Raw genomic sequence first — 21,797 nt, 5'->3', positions numbered from 1 at the left:
ATAGGCTGACTTTTGATAATATAAAGCCATAAATTTCCATAGAAAACTACTTCAGAGGTAAAAGTACTGAAAAGAAATTCATTGTCAATCAATCACATTTATTTTTAAAACTCTCCTTCCTGTCAAGGTTGGTTAAGAGTTCTTGCTACAGAGGATGCTAATTAGGGCGAATGTAGATTCCAATTTCTGAAACAGTCCTAGTTGATTTAAGCCTTTTGGCCCCGTGCATCTATTAATTGCACTCCTTTTTACTTTTAGCAGTTTGAAACTTCTAATTTCAATAGTTTGATCATTCCTTTTCACATACTTCTCTTGATTACGTCTCCTGATGTACACTTCTCTTAGAAATCAAGAATAAATGAAGAATTGAAGAACGCAGAAGCCCTATCCTTACCTACCCTGGTCAGTCACCCAGGGTACCTTGCTAAGGCTCACTCAGGGCTACCATCCTGCCCAATTTTAAGGGATGCTATTCCCATCAGAATCTGTATGGTTGGTGCTCTTCACTCCTTTTATTGCACTTACCGGTTGTACACTAACCTGTGGCCAATTTCTTTGTACATTACCCTGTAGTCAATGAAGCAGTTGAATGTTTAGACCTAACCCCACTGAAATTAGGTTCTTTTTTGTTTCTGTGTGTGTGTGTGTGTGTGTGTGTGTGTGTGTGTGTGTGTGTGTGTGTGTGTGTGTTTATACTTTAAAAACACTTTTAAAAAGTCTTTTTAACAAAAAGAGAATGGCAAGGACTTAAGATTGGAAAAGTGATTTCAAATGTGGGAGAAATACAAATAATTTGAAAGAGTTAGTGGAGTTTAAAGAGCTGAATGCCAAGTACCAACAAAGAGCCTGCCTGGCAATCCCAGATGGGCTCATTACCTGAATGTGCTCCTTAATACAAAGGAGAGTGTAAGGGGCTCTTGTGTCGATTCCTGAAAGCATGCATGTTGGACTCCACATTCTCTCTACATCCTAAAACACCATGGTACCTTTCCTACCCTGTTCTAGCAGAAGCAGGAAGTGCTCCGGATTCACGGATACCAGAAATGTGGAAAGAAGAAAAGAGATGCTGAAATGAAAATAGAGGGATAATTAAAAGTCTACACTCAGGACAGTGGGACACCTCCCCCGAACCTTTCTGTGTTCTTCAATTCCAAGAACACTAGCCACCAGGCATATAATCTTCTAGGAGGAGGACTAGAGGAGGAATATTTTTGTTTGTTTCCTGGAAAATCTCTGGAGCAGAGAAATGACAAATAGGTACTGACATAAAGAGAGGTAGAGTTCTGCAACAAAAATGGCCAGATCTCCAAGAGAAAAGCCATCAGATGGCAAGCTCTGACCACACACACAGCTTCCGGTCAGGATGCTCGGGGCCTTTCTCTTAAGCATTCAGTTTTAAACATCATCACAAATTTGAGGAAATCATCCAATTTTATAAAAGGCAGAGACCCAAGAAAACTAACTGCTTGTCTCAGCTTTAGGCTTCTGAAAAGAAAAAAGAAAAATAAAAGAACCCAGAAGAAATGAGAATATGATAAGGTTTTTTTTTTTTAGCTTAAAAAAATCCTAAATTATTGTCATCAGTAATTTAAGGAAAAATGCTGCATCCATAAAATAACTATGGGATACAGAAGAAGAACAATCAGAGAATAACTTTTAATGGGAAATAAAAATAACATTGCTAAAATTAAAAAGTTAATAGAAGTGTAGGAAGATAAACTAAAGAAACTCTATCAGAAAACATAATAAAAGATAAACATATAAAAATGTGTGGCATAAAAATAAAATATTTAAAGAAGAGTTTGAACAATAAAATATGCCACAAATCAAAGTTCAAGGAGACTACAGTGAATAAAAAAGACTGGAAGACATTATCAAAAATTAGTTCAAGGCCAGAGTGGTTGCTTACCCTGTAATCCCAGTACTTTGGCAGGATGAGGCAGGCAGATCTCCTGAGGTCAGGAGTTCAAGACCAGCCTGGCCAACATGGTGAAACCCCATCTCTACTAAAAATACAAAAATCAGCCTGGCGTGGTGGTATGCACCTGTAATCCCAGCTACTTAAGAAGTTGAAGCAGAAGAATCCTTTGAACTCAGTGGGGGTGGACGTTGCAGTGAGCTGAGATGGTCCTACTGCACTCCAACCTGGGTGACAGAGTGAGACTCAATCTCAAAAAAAAAAAAAAAAAAAAAAATTCAAGAAATTTCTCTAAATTGAAAAACATGAATTTGTAAAATAGAATCTCTACAAAATAAATAGAAAAATTGCCTATTTTAATGCACATCTCATCTCTATGAAATTTCAGAGCACTGGGGATAAACAGAATATTATAAATGCCTTCGGAAAGAAAGAAATAGATTTTTGGAAAAAAAATCATCTAAAATCAGAGTCGCATTAGACAACTCTATAACCACATTTGAAGATGGAAGATGATAATCCGATGCCTTCACATTTGTGAAGGAAATTTTTATTCACACTGAAATTCTGTTCCCAACCAAACTATCAATCAATCAATGTCAAACTATCAATCAAGTATGGCAATGTGTTAAAAGCATTCTCAGACATACAACGTCTAAAAACATGATCTCTCATGAACATCATCTCAAGAAGTTACTGGATGATGAGGATGTTAACTAAAATAGAGGAAGACACTGAATCTTCAAAATAAGGAAGTCAGAAAAGGGGAGAGGAGAAGTTCAAGGATCACTGTGCAACAGCTCTAAAGTGAAACTAGTCCACACACTGGAGCCAGGAGGATGGAGAGCTCCAGAGCAGATGCTTCCAAGGGCTAGGGGTGGGCTAGGGAGGGGCAGAACTGATAAAACACCAGTTGTATTTAACCATGGGGAAACTAAGATTCGTAAGTGTCTTATTGATCTGTTGGAAAGCTTGATATAGTAATTGTGATATGTAAACCTAGGAAAAAAAAATACAAATCATAACTAACTTTTGGAAAAACAAAAAATTGCACAAAATAGAAAATTTAACTGTGCTACTCAACTCAACTCTGAACAACACTAACATAGTCACAGCAACAAAATGACCATTAATTCAACAAAACTAATGTTAAAACGTTATATTGAAACAATAGGTAAAGACGAAACATAAGATGAGGTGAGAATGCTAAATCTTCATTTGATAAAAAGAAATAAAAAGTAATTAAAATTGACAGGTTAAAGACAGCATTAGAAAATACAAGAAAGTAAATGCCCAAAGAGTAGCCAAAAGAGCTTGTAAAAGGGAACACAGGAATAGGATATTTGGGCTTCAAGGAGATATTTCTCAATATCAACCTTGTAAAGGTATTTTCACTGTTCAAACTATGTTCATATATTACTTGGAAAAATAAAAATATTTCAAATAGAATAAAAATTAAACTTGGAGGGAGGGAGGAGAGGAAGGAAGGTTAGGGAGGAAGGGAGGGAAGGAGGAAAGGAGAAAAAGAGGAACTTTTCATCCATGTATTTTATAACATCTACCAGTTAAAGGTAATAGTCTGTGTGATCAATTCTATAAATGCCAAAAAAAAATTGACACAATTCTATGCCCATTGCTGACATAAATGAAATAAAGGGGAAAGCCCCAAGTGAAAACAAAGAAGAATTTTTCTTTACCTATTGAAAAAGTGCTTCCTGGGCTGGGCGTGGTGGCTTACTTAGCACTTTGGGAGGCTGAGGTGGGTGGATCATGAGGTCAAGAAATCTAGAGCATCCTGGCCAACATGGTGAAACCCCATCTCTACTAAAAATACAAAAAGTAGCTGGGTGTGACAGCACATGCCTGTAGTCCCAGCTACTCTGGAGGCTGAGGCAGGAGAATTGCTTGAACCCAGGAGGCGGAGGTTGCAGTGAGCTGAGATGGCACCACTGTACTCCAGCCTGGCGAGAGGGAGACTCTGTCTCAAAAAAAAAAAAGAAAGAAAGAAAGAAAGAAAAGAAAAAAAGTAGAAGAGCTTCCTGAAATCTACAGCAACCACTATGCTATTAAAATGACAAACAAGATGAGCACAAGAATAGTTACCCTCAACACTAAAATTTAGTAATTACAATCACAGTCAATGCCACAGACTAGAAAAATGAAAGAAGTCAGTGTCATGAACAATGGCCACAGTGCATTATTAAGTGAAAAAAAAAGACGTTTTAGTATGTTCCTATTTATGTGTATGTATACACATACTACTAAAAAGCAATCTAAGATAAAATTTACCACAGATCATCTCTGGGTAGAATTATGGATGACTTTTAGCTTTTATTTGCTGATATATATGTGCAGTTTACTACTGTTGCAGAATTTTTTTAATTTTCTGCATTGTTCTACACATGAAAATTATATATTATAGTTTTTATTTGTGCCACATTCAAAGAAATTTTCTTATTTTTTTACCTTTCTGAAGAACATATCCTTCTCAGGCATCTTCTCCCTTCCTTCTATCTTTGTTGATAAAGTTGAAACTGTAGCTGAAAAATAAAGAACGTAAACATTTGTATTTAAATTACCTCCACTTCTGCACTTCAGAGAAGAATTGATCTTGAGTAAAATGGTGAAATTGAAGAGATATTTCTTTTTTTTGTTTTGTTTTTGTTTTTGTTTTTCTGAAGAGATAATTTCTTCAATGGCTCCCTGACTCCCCTTTTTGTCTCTTCTACCTCTATTTCAGTTTTCCTGAAATCAATTATGAGTTGATATTTAAGTGGAAGTTTGTTGTTGTTTACACTCATCAAGATAGTCAAATTTTAAATCTTTCATCCCACACTTGGTGCTTCCCAGGATTCTGATCTGGGCCTTCTTGATTTCACAAATACTTAATTGCTCTTTGACTGTGCTCGCATAACATCTGTGCATGTCTCAGTTTTGGTAACATAGAACTTTTCTTAATGAAACTCCAATTAATTTACCTAAACTACATTTATATCATCCATTCCTTTTGTAAAATATTATGGCTGATGCCCAAAGCATTCTAGACTTTCTCACCTTTCAGCTGTTCCAGCATGATCATGAGCTTCTGTTTCTGCCAGTTTACTGGTACGTGTACCAAAAAGTTGGTAACATTTTTCCCCAAATCAGTTTTACTTACTATTTTAATTACATAATTAAATTATGTACTGAATGTGATTTTGAAAAATGTGAAAAGGGTTGTTTCTATGAAAATACATGTGAATATTTTTTAAAAACTGAACAAAGATGCATTGCTAAAAATAACATTGTTGACTTAAGTGATGGCAAGATAACTAAAACGCTAGTTTATAAAACTAATACAAACCCAGTACACTTTTCACTAATTACTTTGCAAGTTTCTTTGATTTTTCACTCCATTTTGAAAAACAAAAACATTAAACCATATGTCATCCATTATGCGGCATATTGTAAAAAAAAAAAAAAGCAATGCATAATTATAAGCAGATCTTTACTCAAAGTAAAGATCTTGACTCATATCAAAATATCAGTGAATGAGCACACAATTTCATGTTTTCAATTTAAGTATTAAAAGGTATTTTTTAATTCCCTCCTATAACCAAATTTTATAATTGGGTTAATTAACCAACTTCTGGGCCAAACTGCATTAGTTAAAAAAGTTTTAACTGACCATAAAAATTATTCATTTACATATCTGCCTCTCTTACTGGAAAAGGAGTACAATCACTACATACAGGTCTTACTCTTTGTTCTCTGGCACCAATTAAATACCCTTAATACATGTTTGCCTCTTAAAAATATTCAATGCCTCTCATGGAAGAATAACATAATATCAAATTCTTGATTTTTGCATTTAAAATTTCCTGTGAATTTTTATTAAACGTCATAAATCCAAATTGAAACCCCTGGGAAAATTGTTCTGCTTGATTTCCTTTAAAAAAAAAAAAACTATCATCTGCCTTTCCTCATGTAGTTCTTCCACTTAGAATGCTAATTTCAATATCCTATCCAACCATAACCCTAATTCACACAGTCATTCAGGGAGGTCTTAAATGCTTTCCCCAACTCCTTACGCTGACCTGATGCTTGGCTATTTTCATTTCTGGTATCGAAGCACAAGTCATGATAAGTCAGCTCACTCTGGAAATCCTGGGACTGACTGAAGACCCAAATATGGAACCAGCAAGGACCTAAGTGAACTGGTTTTACTCAGAGCTAAATGTAGACCTTCAGAGATGCCACTGAGCAGCTGAGGCACAGCACCTGGCATCATTATAAGTTGAGTCATGATTCAGACAAGAGTCAGCCCAAGACTTCCAAGCCCAGATCACGGGAAAGGCAATGATAATCTGGGTGGAAGGCTGCCATCATCCTTGAGTTGTGCTGTGAACTTACAGACTCCAATAAGATCTCAGAGACTCTGTTGGCTACAGGACTGTACAACTGGTGTGACTCTTTTCTCCTGACCTTGGTTGGGCAGTGTTACGAGGCCAGCTTTGGTGTGTAAGGAGAAAATGTGAAGCCCAGATTGAAATTGGCTATGAATGCCTGTGAGTCGGCAACCAGCTAGGATTTGGAGGTAACATGGGCATTTAGCAAGATCCCAATAGAATGCTGGATCTGAGGTCTGGAGGACAACAGAAATAATTTCTTATGGGAGCCCAAGAAACCAGCTGGGTCACCAGTACCATGTCTGGAGTAGTGACTTAATTTTAAACCATAAAAAATGGGGAACTTTCATGAAAGGGAGGCACTAAAGCTATAGATACTTCCTAATTTAGAAAATGTTCAATAACTGGCTAGGTCACAACTTTGGCAAAGGGTATGAATTCAGCCAAATTTTATAACCTTGGAAGAGGCATAGATGGAGGGAATGACATTGGATCACAAATAAAAACAGTTTGAGAAAGTGAGCTGATATTTCATAGCATAGCTAACTAAGAGATTAATAAACCAGTGACTTAATTTAGATTTTAAAGGCAGCAGACTTTAGAATCTTTGGACAGTTTTAAGGGTAAACAGTTGGGTGTCAGAAAGCATAATTTTATTGAACTAAACATCTAGAGTGAAGCTTCTTCAGAATTGAGGTGATGAAAAAATTTTAAAATTTTAAAAAAGAGAAGCTTCTTCATTCATCATAATTCAGAAAAATCTGTCAGTTACCAAGTCAGCAGGATTTAGGACCATATTTCTGGATTCCTAGAGAATGCCATTTACTATGACTTGATAAAAATCTAAGTCAACTGCTATTCATATTCATTCCTATTAATGAAACACCTGAATCAACTCTTTCCAATTTCTTTGCAATGGTGTTTTGAGTGTTGCTCAGTATCTGTTTTAGGATATTGTCACATCCCCCAAGTAATGACATAAACAATAAATATTAGCTAAATTCTTATTAATTCAGTATCTTCTTCCAGTGAAATATTACCTGGTTTTGGGGATTTTTTTGAGTTACAAGCCAGTTTCACATATTTGGTCAAAGAGTTGGAATAAGTAAGATGTCAACTTTATAGACTGATTCTTGCCTCTTTTTTTTCTGGTTTTATTATATCCAACTTTTAGTATTAGTTGTGTAAAATATTTTAAGGCATAGAGAGGTGGAACTAACAATGTAGTTAATAATTACTGGGCATTTATTATTATTGTAAGAACTCCACATATATAATGTAATCTACCCCACAAAAGATTATCTCAAGTATCTACCCTTACATTTGTCATTTTGGGAATGAAAAACCCACAATCCTTTTACAATCATAATCCTAAGATTGTTCAAGATCACAAAGCTATTAAGAGGTGAACCTGGGATTTTTAGTCCAGGTCTTAAATTTTTTAACTGTACATTTAAGAGTGTGTGTGTGTGTGTCCGTGTGTGTGTGTGTATGTGTGTTACTAAAACATTCTCTCCTTCATTCCTTTATACAAAAATTTTCTTTTCTTCTTAGGAAGTTTACTGAACATTTAATGCACAGCTCAGTGTACGGGGTATTTAGTAGGAGTCAGAAATGGATAAAAATCAATCCCAGTGTTTAGGAGCTTATAGTAGTTAGGAAATATTTTCCAATCAAAATGATAACTTTTTAAATGGGAAAAAATGAAGAGGACTGGGTATTTGGCCCTCAGAGTTAGCCTAGGACATTTAGATGTTGCAGGAAGGAAATTAAGTGGCTCTCACTGCACTTCACCAAGAGTAACTTGAACATTGTGAATCATGGAATCTAATATCTATTGAATACAAATGGAGGTTGTGTCATTATCCTTGGCTGTGGAACATGTCGTTAATATGCTTGTCTATGTGATAAGACTGTAAGCTCTGTAAGTGTGGAGACTTTTTAAATATTTCTATGATGCCACAAAAGCCAGTATACTGTTACATCACTCGAGATTGGATTTAATTGAATTGAGATATGATCTTTCATCTGTATTTAGTGCTCTTGCATGAAATACTTGGGAAATTTCTCGTCTTTCTTCCACAGTACTTAAACTGCTGCAAAAATAACCAAACAACAGTTTGTCCGCAATTCCCATTCCCAATGCAAAATAAAGCTCTGCCCCTTCACTCATTCTTAAAGCAGTATTTCTTTTTTCTCTCTCTTTAATTGTTTTAGACACAGTGTCTCACTGTGCTGCCCAGGCTGTCTCAAACTCCTGGCCTCAAACAGTCCTCCCAGCTCAGCCTCCCAAGCATCTGGGAATACAGGCAAAACCCACCATGCCTAGCTCATATATTTTTTTAAACACCATTCTTTTCCTAGATTCTAATACTCTCATTACATTGAGAGTATTAATCCGAAAAATTTCTGATGACTAATTTTGATAGGAAAATAGAAGTTTGAAAGACTATCTTTGGAATCTAAGTACACACTCACTCTGTCTTTCAATAAAATGATCTATAATTTACTTACTATCATAATATCACTTCCAAAAATATTAATGCCAGCAAAGTTCCCAGACAAAATATGCATCTGTTTTTTTAAATATAAATTCAGTTTTGTAGCACTATGTTTTTATTCCTTTAATTACACTTAATTAGTGATAGATTGGCCACGAAAAGCTCAGAACCTTGAAGTACCATATTGCAGCATTCTGAATGTTTGCATTTACAAGATACGTTTGAGAGTCAGTTCCTTATTGAGATCACAAAGATATAGGTTAGACAGATTTCACAGAGAGGAGATTACCTCTTCAATGTGTTTGATTCTAATAGCTGAACTTTGCAGGTTCACGTTATTAATGTAAAGATATGATCTCAGTGTTTCATGCCTTTTGACATAACCAGAAAGGATCTTGAATGTGAGCATTCCTAATGTCAAAAATAAAATTAACTTCTTTGAACTTAAACTTATTACTTCATTTTTTCCCCTTCATTCTGCAAATTCTTAATCCTGTGTTTTTGGTGCACAGGAATTAAGCTTTAAAAATGTCTAATTCAATGATGATTCAAAATCTGTAAAATACATCTTAGAAAATTCTTAAAATTCACTTTATTACTTGTAGAGCAGTAGAGTAGCATAGCAGGAATTATACTTTTAATTTTTCACCATAGGCTCAGGTGGTAAAGTAATTTTTCCTGAATTAAGAGATTATGATAAGATAAAAACGCAACAGCCAAATAAGCATACACCCTAGTGGTGTGAAAGCTGAATAGCCTGTCACTAGATTTGGGGATGGATGGAATCCTCTTTCTATCATTTGTTGCATGACCTGAAACTTTTTATTCCTGTCCTAAGCAAGGAGGGCAACTGTACTTTCCCATTCAGTGCTGTGTATTGTATATGACTGTTATGGTTTGAATGTGTCCCCCAGAAAGCATGTGTTGAAAACTTACCACTGTAACATTATTAAGAGATGAAACTGTTAAGAGGACATTAGGCCATGAGGGCTCTGCCCTCATGAATGGACTAATGCCATGATCATATGAATGGGTTCATTACTGCAGGAGTGGGTTCCTCATGAAAGGACAGGTTCGGTCACTTCTTGTTCTCTTTCACCCTCTCTTTGCCTTCCCACTATGGGATGACATAGAAGAAGGCCCTTAACAAACGCCAGCCCCTCAGCCTTGGACTTCCCAGCCTCCTGAACTGTGAGCCAATAAATTTCTGTTCATTATAAGTTGCCCCATCTTAGTAATTTATAACAGCACAAATCAGACTTAGAAAATGACTTAGATAAGGTTTGTAAAACAGAACAAAAGTGCTCATTAGTATATTATTGGCAAGGAGGCAGATGCCAAACATTTAGAAACTCTTGAAGACTGGCTTTCATTTCAGAACTGTTCTTGGTTTTGTTCTAATACACAAAATTAAATAAACTGCCAAAGCATTGTGTTGTATTTCATTTTGTTTTTCATGATCCTGTGCATAGTGAGTATGCTGCCTCACAAGAAAGACAAAGTGTAGACTAAACCACCTCTTCTCACTGTAGGCTCATTCATTCCCATTCTAGAACCAACACTTTTCATTTTCCCTGTTTTAAAATTAGCAATGCAGCTCATATCCCTGGATCAGTGGATGAAGGAATGGGATAATTTGGGGGTGGATGGGAATACAAAGAGAATGGTAGAAAAGAGAAGGAAAATATCAGAGTTGCAGGGAGACAAATGGGCTACTCAAAAGTGGTTGCCTGGAATGTAGGGAATGGAAGCCAAGGTAATTGTGTGAAACTGAATGAGTCTGTTGTTGAATACTGTTTTAAAATATTTGAAAAGCCCATAATGTCTAAGTCAAGTCAATGTTTTTATAACAAAGATAACCAGAATAGTACACAGCCATCACTCCTAAAAACACGCAAAATTCAATGATCATAATTAGTGCTATAAAATACGTTCTGTAAACTAGCTACTGTAATTTTTTTAATGGATTCTAAAATAAGAAGGGCCTGTAATGAATGGGTAATGAAAACAGATGAGACATTTTTTTGTGACAATTATATCCCCAGATTTTATCTTGGTTGGGTACCATAGGGTAAACTTGAAGTTCAGGTTAATGAAATGGATCATAACCAAAAACACAAAGCAAAAACAGAGGGAAAATGATCTCCTCAGTGTGACTATTTAATTTAGATTTCATATTCATAAACTTGCATCTCTTGTCATCTCTGTGTCAGATATTACCTCCGAGGCAACTGGAACCCAGTTTACCACATTTGGGAGCTGCTAATTACCGGTGACAGAGTTCAGATTTGGCAATTCTTTCTTTCTATTATAAAAATCTCTACAACCTGGAGGAAAGAGTTATCTTTTTATAGCGCACCCTGGGCCTTGACCTTGGTGTAGGTTTCAAACTCAGCTAAGCATGATAAGCATGATCTCAACCTCTCTGTCCAGTAATGAATTTCAGCTCCAGCTGCTTTTGTTTTGGTTGACTCTTCCATTTTCTGTTAAATAATAAAAAGACAGTCTAGTCCTTCCACTGTGTCCATGTCAGGGTCAAGAAAGTCATGTGGCAGGCCAAAGGAAGTTAGTCCTCAGCTATATGTGGCTACCAAAGCTTTACATGTCCACACAAGTCCAAGATTGTGTTTATTAAGTCAGAATTAGCCAACATCAAGTTGTAGATAACATTTTTCTTTACTCAATACACTTGAGTAAGAAGAAAGTCACACATGCACTTCGGTTTCTATATGCCTAGAGGAGCCTCTTCCAAACCTCAAACTCCATCTTAGCATTTCCTGAAAGCCTAGTGAGTCTCAGAAGAAAAGATGCCAGTTGTCTTGGGAGAATAAGTTACTTTTCATATCACCCCAGATTTAGTCAGAAAGAACTTCATCTGAAAGCATTTCCTGGTGCAATAAAACTTTGCCATTTGTTTTCATTATGAATTCACTAAGTTGGTGTAATTTAACAAAACGTATTTGGTGATTTCCCTTCTCCCCACGCTGAGCAAATCTGCTGTCAGTCTATGTCCTTAGGGAATTTACCCTCTAGCTAACGTAGATGACCACTATTGAAATAATTTTTAGGCTATTCACAGAGCAAGCTATAAGCAAGAACCAAAAAAATACAAGGCAAATATGTCAGTGTCCACAGAAGTTCACTTTCTAAATATAACAATAAAGGATAAATGGGAAAATAACTCTATCGTCATCTTCTGCTATCAGCATATGTGTAGTAATTTATTTTAGACTGGCTACTGGCTTCATAAAAAGCCCAACACTCAAAAGGCTTGAGATCTGACGTTTGCAATAATAGCAACAAACTAGAAAGAAGTTGCTAGGAAGATGCTACACAATCCTCAGTATAATAGCACAAAAATCCCAAATATGCAGTGATGATGGTACAATCATCCAACCTCAAATTCCTGAAGTCCTGCCAGATGCCATGCAGAAACTGAGGTCTCTGAATCATTCAAGTAATAGCCAGATTCATACATAAAATAGAATCTTCAGCATGATTTTAGATCTGAAAATTACTTACGATTTAGAGAAAATGGCAAACCATTCTATGTATCTATCAAAACTGCAGTAAATCCTCCTCAAATATTTGGGTGAGATCCCTAAAAACCTAAATGATGCAGAAAAGATTTTAGAGTTGAAAGATTTCCAAACTTAAGGAAAAATAAATTGAGAAGAATAATTTTATAAGGGAACCTAGAAGATTTCTCACAGGTATTTTTTGCTTTTACTAACAAAGTTTTGGGGATTAACAATTGAAAATGATGAGTCCAATGTACATTATTGGGGTGATGGTTACATCAAAAGCCCAAACTTCACCATTACACAATATATACATGTAACAAAACTGCACTTGTAACTCTTACATTTATACAAATTTGAAAAAGCAAAAGTTGCAAACATTTCACAACCACCCCTGTGCCAGGTACTTTGCATACATTATCTCTATTTTGCAACAATGCTAAGCAACATCCTTATTCTACAGATGAAGTTTAACAACTTGCCCAAAGTCATACACATGGTAAATAAAAAAACCAGAATTTAAAAACCAGAGTTTTATCATTTCAAAGCCCATTCTACAGCAGTGATGATGGTGGTGGTGATGGAAGACAGGAAGGCACTGCCAAACCTCTACTTGCTTCTGACATCTTTGTGCTTTTGTGGAGTTTCTATCTTGAGCTTTCAAAAAACAAAGATGTCTGTGTAGTATTTGCATCTTTTTTTTTTTTGGAAGGCCTTTCTTCAACCAATCATTCAGGCTTTGCTCCTGAGGCTCCGCTTATGTACTGTTCAAAACAGAGTCTTGGGGGACCACATATTTACAAAGCTGTGTTGCAAATTGGCAAATTGCCTCCTATATTGGTCAATGGGAATAGCTGGGCGGTACTGTAGCTCTCTGTCTCTGTAACCTGAGCACTGGATCTGCCTTTTCCTTGGCAGCTGTGTTTCACTGACATAATTAATTTCTTGTGTCCTGTGGTTAGGGGAAAGACATTTTAAACCTTCTTTGCCAAGAAGAGTCACTTCATGCCAATCTCCACCAAGTTCAGTACAGATTTTCACACTGCATAGCATCATAATATGTCCTACATTTTTACCATGATAGATCTCAATGGCAGCTGTAATTCATAAGTATTACCTTTACTTGCCTTATCCTAGTAGCCAGGTTGCCTTAGATTTCATTAAGAATCACAGTGGACCCTAATAGTCTTATTTAAAAAATATATGAAGGTATTGATGCTTGATTTTTTTTTACTATTCATGTAATTAATTTACAAATCTGATGAGATGAAATATCTCTACAAAGGAATAGTGTTCCCTCCAAAGCTCAATTTGCTGTCACCTTCTTGCATCTAGCCTTATTCCAGGATAGAGAGAGCAGAGGTTCTCAAGCAGTAGATTGACATCCACGATCCATGTGTAATGACACCCAAGTCTAATCTACAGCAAGATCAGTACCCTCAGCTCTAGATTTGTATCAGTATTTGCAAAGAGATATCTCCTAGATGCCCCACACATTCTTCTAACTAAATATGCCCAGATATAAATTCCAAAAGAAATTGTCTCTTTTATAGCTCTTGTCTTTCTTAATGAAACCCCACCTAACCCATTCATCCAAGCCAGAAAACTAAGAGTTTAATAATCAATCACTCGTTCTATCTTGTCATTTTCAACTTTTAAATAACTTTAACTCAAATCTTTTCCTCCCTTCCTTTATCAGCTATTTGATTGGTACTCTCATTATTGAACACGCTGGTCTTGCTGCCTGCTGGACTTAAACATTTCCAACCCTGCTCCTTTAGGAAAGAAGCCCTACTCCATTTTTTTTGAACAAGTGCTACCATTAAACGGATCAGAGCAAATGCCTGACCCAAAGGTCTATCCAGTGATTAGGGAGGTTGCCTAACTCAGAAAATTCTGGAAAACAGAGACAGTAGCTTCTAGCAGATGAATTCCTTCCATAATTTGAAATATGGAATGGGGGTTAGGGAGTTGACCTATCCACAGAAAAAGGAGAGGAGAGCAGACGCTGAGTGAAGCCAAAGATTTTGTGTGAGAAAAACAGGGAGAAGTTGGCCCTTGGGGGTGCTGAAGCATAGACAGATTGCTTGTTGCAAATATGGCATACAAGTATACATTAATAAATACGCATTTTTTACTAAGAAAATTAGTCTCCATGCCTTGCAACCAGAAAGATGTAGCTAACAGAGGTAGGGGTTGGGGCTGTGTCAAGAGTAGCCTTGCAGTCCCAGTTGCTCAGAGGTGGGGTGAGTTTGTTTGCAGGGTTATGGAAGGTTGAACAACCTCTTCCACAGTGGAGCATAAGCTATCCTTGTGCAGCCAAGATAAAGTGGATACTGTCCTGGCCAAAGCAGGGCTTTGGTGCTTTTGCTTTGGAGCAGTTCCAAGGAAATAGAAAATGCAAGTAAAATCCTCCCTCCCTCTGCCTCTTTCTCCCCACACTGCCTCTTCTAGAAGGATAGACACCACGTTATTAAAGGGGTTGCTTTTGCTTGGTGGAGATACAAAAGACCTTTAAGGGCTTTCAAATTATTTGTATTTTCTTTCCTTTCCACCAACAATGTACATGCATTAGTTTGGAGATAAAGAAATAAGAAAGCAAAAAGGAAAATAAAATTCACTAACACCAGAGCTGGACAACTGCCTCTCACAGGATTAGACTGTGTACAGTAGAGAAGCACATGCTCTGGTCCCAGGTAGCCTGGCTGAAGACAGATAAGGAAACACAGGGACACCATATGACTTGGCTTCAGGAAACCCTTTCTGTTTGTAACCGGTATTCTGAGACCACTTAAAATCAGATCCAAAACTAATAGTTCCCACTGCCGAATTGCAATGTTAAGCTGAATTGCCTGACTTGCCAGGTTTCTATGGTTAAAATTAATGCCCTGCTTGGCAAAGACTGTCATACTAGCAATTGGAACCATCTGAGAGGAGCCAGAGAAGCCTGGATTTTCCGACTCCTGGGTCCCTCTGAGTTACATCTCTGCATTTATCTGCTTCCCCCAAGAGTAGAATGAGGGGCAGGCTAGTCATGAGGATTCAAAAGTAGTGTTAGATTCAGCAATATGCAAAATAAGAATATGGAAAAAGAACAATTATATCAAAAAGAAACTACAGGAGGTGTCTCAGGAGTATGCGGAAGAGCTTCTCGGGAATATACAGACATGAATTTTACATTTGCTTAACCAAGGAGTATGAAACATCATATGAAAAGATCTAGCCAAACTTATTCTAAGATCAGGATGAGAAACGAAGGGAAAGAAGGGGAAGAAAAGGGAAAGGGTTTTACCCACATAGGCACATTCTGAGCTTTACGGGATTTTACATTACAAGAAGATGTGACTAACACAGACTGATGTTGCAGACATCATTATATGCTTCCAAAGGTTTAGACTGGAAATGGCCAATGTGGAAAAAAAAAAAAAAAGGATTTACAAACGATGCAGGAGACAGAAATGTTAGAACATACATCTCTCCTTGTACCCTACTCAACTCGTCTAACAGGCTCTCTCTATTTGAGCTGGAACACACACACGCTTCTTTCAATGTTAAAAAAATAATTTAATAAGAGAAGTCATCTTGGGGATGAAAATTGCATCCTGACTAGGATTTGCAGATAGGGAAAAGAGTCAGATATTAAAAAACAAAAAGATTATGCAAGTATATCTGCATTAAATAAAATAGTGGCACCCAAATAGGTATGACGTTTCTAGTGCCATAGAATAAAACCTAAAATCATCTGTGTGTTGGACTCCAGAACCAGAAGGGAACCGAATTAATAAGCACTGCAGTAAAGCTTATCTTGGTAAGGACAATACTAATATGCAAAACATCTTATAGGATTTGGGATTAAAAAACTGAGAGAATGGACCATTTGCTCAGTTTCTTAGTTTTTCCAGAGGAGAGGTGTATAACCACGGAGAAAAGTAGAAACTCTCTATGACATTGAATTCACGTGACAGACCTGAGATTAGCCGGTCCTGATGATCTCTATTTCCAGTTTGCAAGCGAAGAGATCCCCTTTCTCTCAGCAAAGATCTGAGTGAGTCTGAGTTGGGCGATCCGAAGATCTTGACTATCGTCTACCGGCTTTTGCAAGCTGGTTTTAGACTCTTTAATCTTCCATCTTTTCCCTCCACCCTACCTGCCATCTAATTTCTAGAACAAAATTTCCAAGACCAAATCCAGGCAGGTGATTCCATCTTCAAACCCTTCCATGACACGTAATATGATTCTGCAGACTTGTTCAGTTCCCTCGCTTAACACTTGCCTTATCCTAACAGCCAGGACATGAACTACACTCATGCTTCATGCTCCAATCACCAAAACATCTCAAGTTCCTCCAGCCGGTCAATTCTACTGCCATATAAACATACAGCTTTTTCTCTCCGCATTGTTTCCTTCCCCTAGCCTGACTGAATCTACCATCCGCCCTTGGTGAACTCTGAACTCTGAATTATGCACGGCTCAGCCCAAAAGATTCCAATTAGGCCTTCTCAGGAAACCCTTCCTGAGCAAGCCTAGAAAAGGTTAGCCGTGTCCCCGGGTCCATTCCTCTTTAGCTCCTTGTTCTCTCATTATGCCGATGACCACAGCTGTGTCTCTCAGTTTACCTTTGTGCTTCCCCCACTGCAATGTGATCTCCTTGAGTGGGAAGAATGCTCTTTAAATCTAAAAATCAACTTTAATTATCTTTAAGGCCTCAGCATCCAAAAATCAACTAGGATTCTATAAATATTTATTGAAAAAATGACTAGTGATCATTGCCTACTAGACGTCATCAAAAGTCAGAGGCAATACCTGAGAGAGGGCTTGGGATTACTAAGATGAAGTCTCCGTGTAGAGTTCAGGGACAGATCACCCTGACCTGTTATATCCCATCCTTTTGGAAAGCCCAGCAAATCTAAAAGTGAATAAATATCAAATCCTCTCTCCTAAGACCCATCCCCATGACTTGGAGAACTTCCTATCTGAGCACTTATTCAGGACGTTATTAATAATCTCCATGGCTATGACTCTTACACAATTTACTTGCTTCACTTAAAATATTAGGCAACAAAGTTGTGATCCTGTCACCCTGCAAGAAGAGGGAGCTTCTACAGGTCCTATAGGTCCTAATTCTGCTTGTGTGCCAATATTTGAGATGTAATATTCATGGGAGTTCCTCTTACTATTTCAGCAAGCCTTTATTAATAGTGTACTATATGCTAGGCATGGTTTTTATTGTCACTATTTATTGAGTGTACAGCAGGGTTAATAATTTATGCACTACCAGTTAGTTTTTTTAAAAAAAGTATTTCTTTATTTCCTACATTTTATGTAATTTTGCTCTCAAGCTACCATACTTCTGGGTAATGAGAACAATGTGGCTGTTGAATTGAAGTGTATAATTTCTTTGGGGCAGTCACTTTGAAGTGAATCCTTAGTCCTTCCACTATTCCGCACCTGCATTCCCAAGATGGTTTCTATCAGGAATTTTCAAGACCATGAGTTGCTTGGCTAGAAGGCATGTATGCCCAGGGATGTCAGGAATGAATGGATGGCCATTTGGTCCTCACTGACCTCTGAAGAAATAGCCTAAGTGCCAGTCTCTTGGTGTCCTGTGAGACCTCTGGGTCTAGTGGACTCATGGGCTGTTCTCATGCTGGTTCCATCCTACCTCGGCTCTCACTAGCACTATGAGCTTGTCTGAGTATCAGCTAAATCCTTCCTCCAGCTGTGGTTTAGGCCATCTGCCCTTTAGCAGTGGGATCGCTCTGCTCTAGTTCCACAGCTGACTCCTGGAGTTTCCATCCAGGTACCTCCTATGTCCCCTACTGGTCAAATATGTATAGTCTTGGCTTCTTCCCATGGCACATGAGACTCAGGTGTGTGCAGTGTTAGAAGAGAAGTGGGGAGCAGGACTTTCAGCCCTCTGGATGAGCCCTCTCTTAGCCACTTGTAACACATTTTCTCAATTCAGCATATGACATATGTTGCTGAAGAAATGGCATATGCTGTACTTTGTTGGTATTTTTTATCTGTGCTCTAAATTTCTGTTTTTCGATGGGCCATGTATTGTGGTGGCTGAGGCCATAAGAATATGAATAGCATAACACTTCCCAAACTATCTATACTGAGTTTTTCCTTTTCAACCCATTACAGTTCAATATTTTTGTAAAATACAGTAAAAACTACTACAAACAAAACAACAATGAGGTATACAGTACAGGCCTCAGTTTTTACAAATTATTATTTGATTCAAGAGGCATGAGACTATGAAATTGCTTTAAAAGTTTCCAGATCCTTATTGTGCCCTTCAGAACTTATCTCAGTGTAGATGAGAGGTCTAACAAAGTGTTACAGGCCAGCGCCTTCTCAGGACCACACTTTTGAGTAGCACTGGTCTACAAGGTGCCACAGTGGATGGAGCATTTCTCTGGGGTGATATCTAATCTTCCCAGGCAGTGCCCAGGAAGGGAAGAAAAATCCTACTGTTTTGGGATTCTGCAGTTTCTCTTTTACATGTTTTCTAACAGCCTTTGAAAGCCACACCCACCCATACTTGCTTTCACCATGCCCTAGGGTTTAGCCTGAGGGGTAAACTCAGGATACACTTCTTTCCGTGCCTGGGTCTCTCGCAGTGTCTACCTCATTGACCATAACCCTCTCTACTTTCTCCTTTTGCTTTCGCTCTTCTTGGGGTTTATGGACAAAATTCCCCATCTTTGCTTTTGATATTTGAACAAGAGAGATTTTTTTCCTTTTCTTTGTCTCTTTCCCTTTTTTCTTTCTTTCCTTCCTTCTTTTACTTTCTTTTTTTTCTCTTCTCTCTTTTTGTTTCTTTTCAGCATTTTAGGAAACACAACTCTTTCACTCACTAAAAGGCTCAAGTCTCTTGCTAGAAGTTTTTTTTAAGTTGGCTTTAAAACGCAGGCCTGATCAATGCCCTCTTTGTTCCAGATGGTATCCGCCCTTCTCTTGGAGGGACAACTGCCATTGACAAAATGGGTGGGGAGCCTCAGAGGCAAGAAAAACTTGCAGAATATGAAAATATTTTATAAAATGCTTATTGCATGCACACCTGGGTGATAAAAATGGCAGTGTTATGAAAGGTTTTAAAACTATCACTATTACATTATATTTGCTTGATATGTGTATAAAATAATGGTCTGGATGGAAACATTTATATATTTCCCTTACTATTACCCTCATCTTACCATGAGACAGGAAGAGTTCCCATGTTTTATATATTTACATAGGTACAGAACCAAAAGTACCACAGGTATAAAGTTAGAACTGTAAGAGTTATTCACTGAGTATGTGTGAGTGTGTGTAAGTGTGTGAATGTGTCTGTGTGAGTGTGTGGGGCTGTGTGTGAGTGAATGTATATGCCTGTAAACAATTGGAGGGAGAATGATCCTCATACACTGTTGGAATTTTAACTTTACATACCAGTTAACCTCAGCTTTACTCTCATCAAAATTGAGTTGCCCAAATAAAATTTAATGGTTTGTTTTTAATAAATATTCTTGAATTGCCAAAGTTGCACTTTTGTAAAGTTGCCTGCAGAATTACTTTACAGAATTCAAAATAACCATCAAAAGAAACTAAAAAATCAAGACAATGTTTGTATCTTTTCTTATTATTTATTATAACCATATAAATAATTCTAGCTATTATTTTTATTACAATAGCTATTATGTACTTGAAGGTTGCTGTAAAAAATAAAATCTAAGTTTTCTGGGGCCTTATCTCTTTAAGGCTTATAGCTGAACATAGCTATAAATTCATCTCAGTATTTGAAATTTTTGCTCAGAGCCTGTAATATTAAAGAAACCAAATAAATGCTCCCCAAATTAATTATTGGGATTGAAATCTTACTTTTCCCAAACTCCTATTGGGTACACTCTCCCTCCATGCATGCACATTTTCAATTAAACTATCTCAATAAAAAAGATGTAGAAACAAAATTTTTAAAAAATTCTAAACAAATATTACTGTATATCCTACACTACACTATCTTTTAAATATCCATTCTCAGGGTATCAGAGTCCAGAAAGAAAAGAAAGGGCACATACACATTGTACAATTTGAAGATAATCTTTTAAAGGCATTATTTTAAGGGCATCATCAGAATATGGGGAACCTATAAAAAGTACCCCTGGACTGGTTAATGGGGAAATTGTGACCAACCTCAGGCTAACGAAGTCAATGGAGCAGAAACCCACGATGGAGAAAGCTTAGATGGAGAATGTTTAATGAAACCTACCATCTTCAGATGACTCTACCAAAAGATGGTAGAACAGCATTTTAAATGACATAGAATTTAATCCATCTTGTTTCCCACTACTTGCTGTCCTTCTTGACAGTATCTGTGACTTTAGGTCAAGGGATGCAGCAGACCCAAAGTGTTCTCTCCTCCCTGCAAGATAAGGGCCTAGGAAATAAATATTCTGTCTTCTCTCTCCCTCCTCCTTCTGATCTCCTGCTGGTACTCCCGATTCCCAACTCAACCAGAAGTCAGAGGAGGCCTGCTTGGGTAGATCAGAGTCCTAATTCCCAGAGCAGGGTGGTAAGAGTGGTAAGTGAAGCTAGAGAAAAAAACACAGGATATCCAACATACCCAATATACTGTCTTGCAATGCATGCTCCGAGAGGACACATGGTTGTTGCATGTGTGCTCTTTAAATAAACAAATAAAATGAAATATTTTGCACTTGATACTTTCTTTAAAAACATAAAAGAGCTAATGAAAGGCTATATGCATGCATATCAAGAGCTATATAATTTGTCTTATTCTCTTTTCATAATACCTTGTAAAAAATACATTTTTTGAGTTTGCCTTTTGTGCCATTATCATGCATTTTTGGATTGTTGTGAATATCATGTGTGTGGCCATCAGCCATAAAAAAATTAAACTGCCAGGCGCAGTGGCTCACGCCTGTAATCCCAGCACTTTGGGAGGCCGAGGCAGGCTGATCATTTGAGGTCAGAAGTTCGAGACCAGCCTGGCCAACATGGTGAGATCCCATCTCTACTAAAAAATACAAAAATTAGCCAGGCATAGTAGTGCGTCCCTGTAATCCCAACTATTTGGGAGGCTGATATAGGAGAATCTCTTGAAGCCAGCATGTGAAGGTTGCAGTGAGCTGAGATTACGATGCTGCACTTCAGCCTAGGCAACAGAGTGAGATTCCATCTAGAAAAACAAAAACAACCAACCAAAAAAAAAAAAAAAACTTAATTAAATGCATATAATTTCCCTGTTTGTGAGACTTTCATCTCAAGGTAGGAACCAAGACTGCTTCCCAACCTCAACGAAGCCTACCTCCCAACCTCAACACAGAGACTTCATTGCATGAGGACCTTCTTTCCCTGGCAGGCTTGGGAAATGTGGCACAGGACCCTGCCATTCTAGGATTCATAGCAGTAGGTGTCCCCTGCTCAGCCTTTCAGTGTGTACTGCAGTTTACACACCTAGCAA

At 37.5% G+C, this 21,797-nt stretch overlaps 1 protein-coding gene and 1 long non-coding RNA gene across 5 annotated transcripts in view; one reads left to right on the top strand and one right to left on the bottom strand.

The window, feature by feature from the left end:
- Positions 1-21,797, top strand: part of KLF12 (Kruppel like factor 12) — a 636,627-nt gene that overhangs the window by 90,087 nt on the left and 524,743 nt on the right. The gene's annotated exons all lie outside the window — the stretch shown is intronic.
- Positions 1-21,797, bottom strand: part of LOC116551164 — a 224,267-nt gene that overhangs the window by 172,588 nt on the left and 29,882 nt on the right. For 2 of the 4 annotated variants that reach the window (XR_004268741.1, XR_004268742.1), the window contains exon 2: positions 4,385-4,458. This is a non-coding gene — a long non-coding RNA (uncharacterized LOC116551164). Of the gene's footprint in view, positions 1-4,384; positions 21,287-21,797 lie in introns of those variants that run through there. The other 2 variants (XR_004268740.1, XR_004268743.1) reach the window with 1 other exon arrangement.

Source organism: Sapajus apella, unplaced genomic scaffold (assembly GCF_009761245.1).
Source record: "Sapajus apella isolate SASKATOON/1434 unplaced genomic scaffold, GSC_monkey_1.0 scaffold9, whole genome shotgun sequence".
In the NCBI taxonomy this organism is placed as follows: domain Eukaryota; kingdom Metazoa; phylum Chordata; class Mammalia; order Primates; family Cebidae; genus Sapajus; species Sapajus apella.
This window is presented reverse-complemented; position numbering and strand designations above follow the sequence as displayed.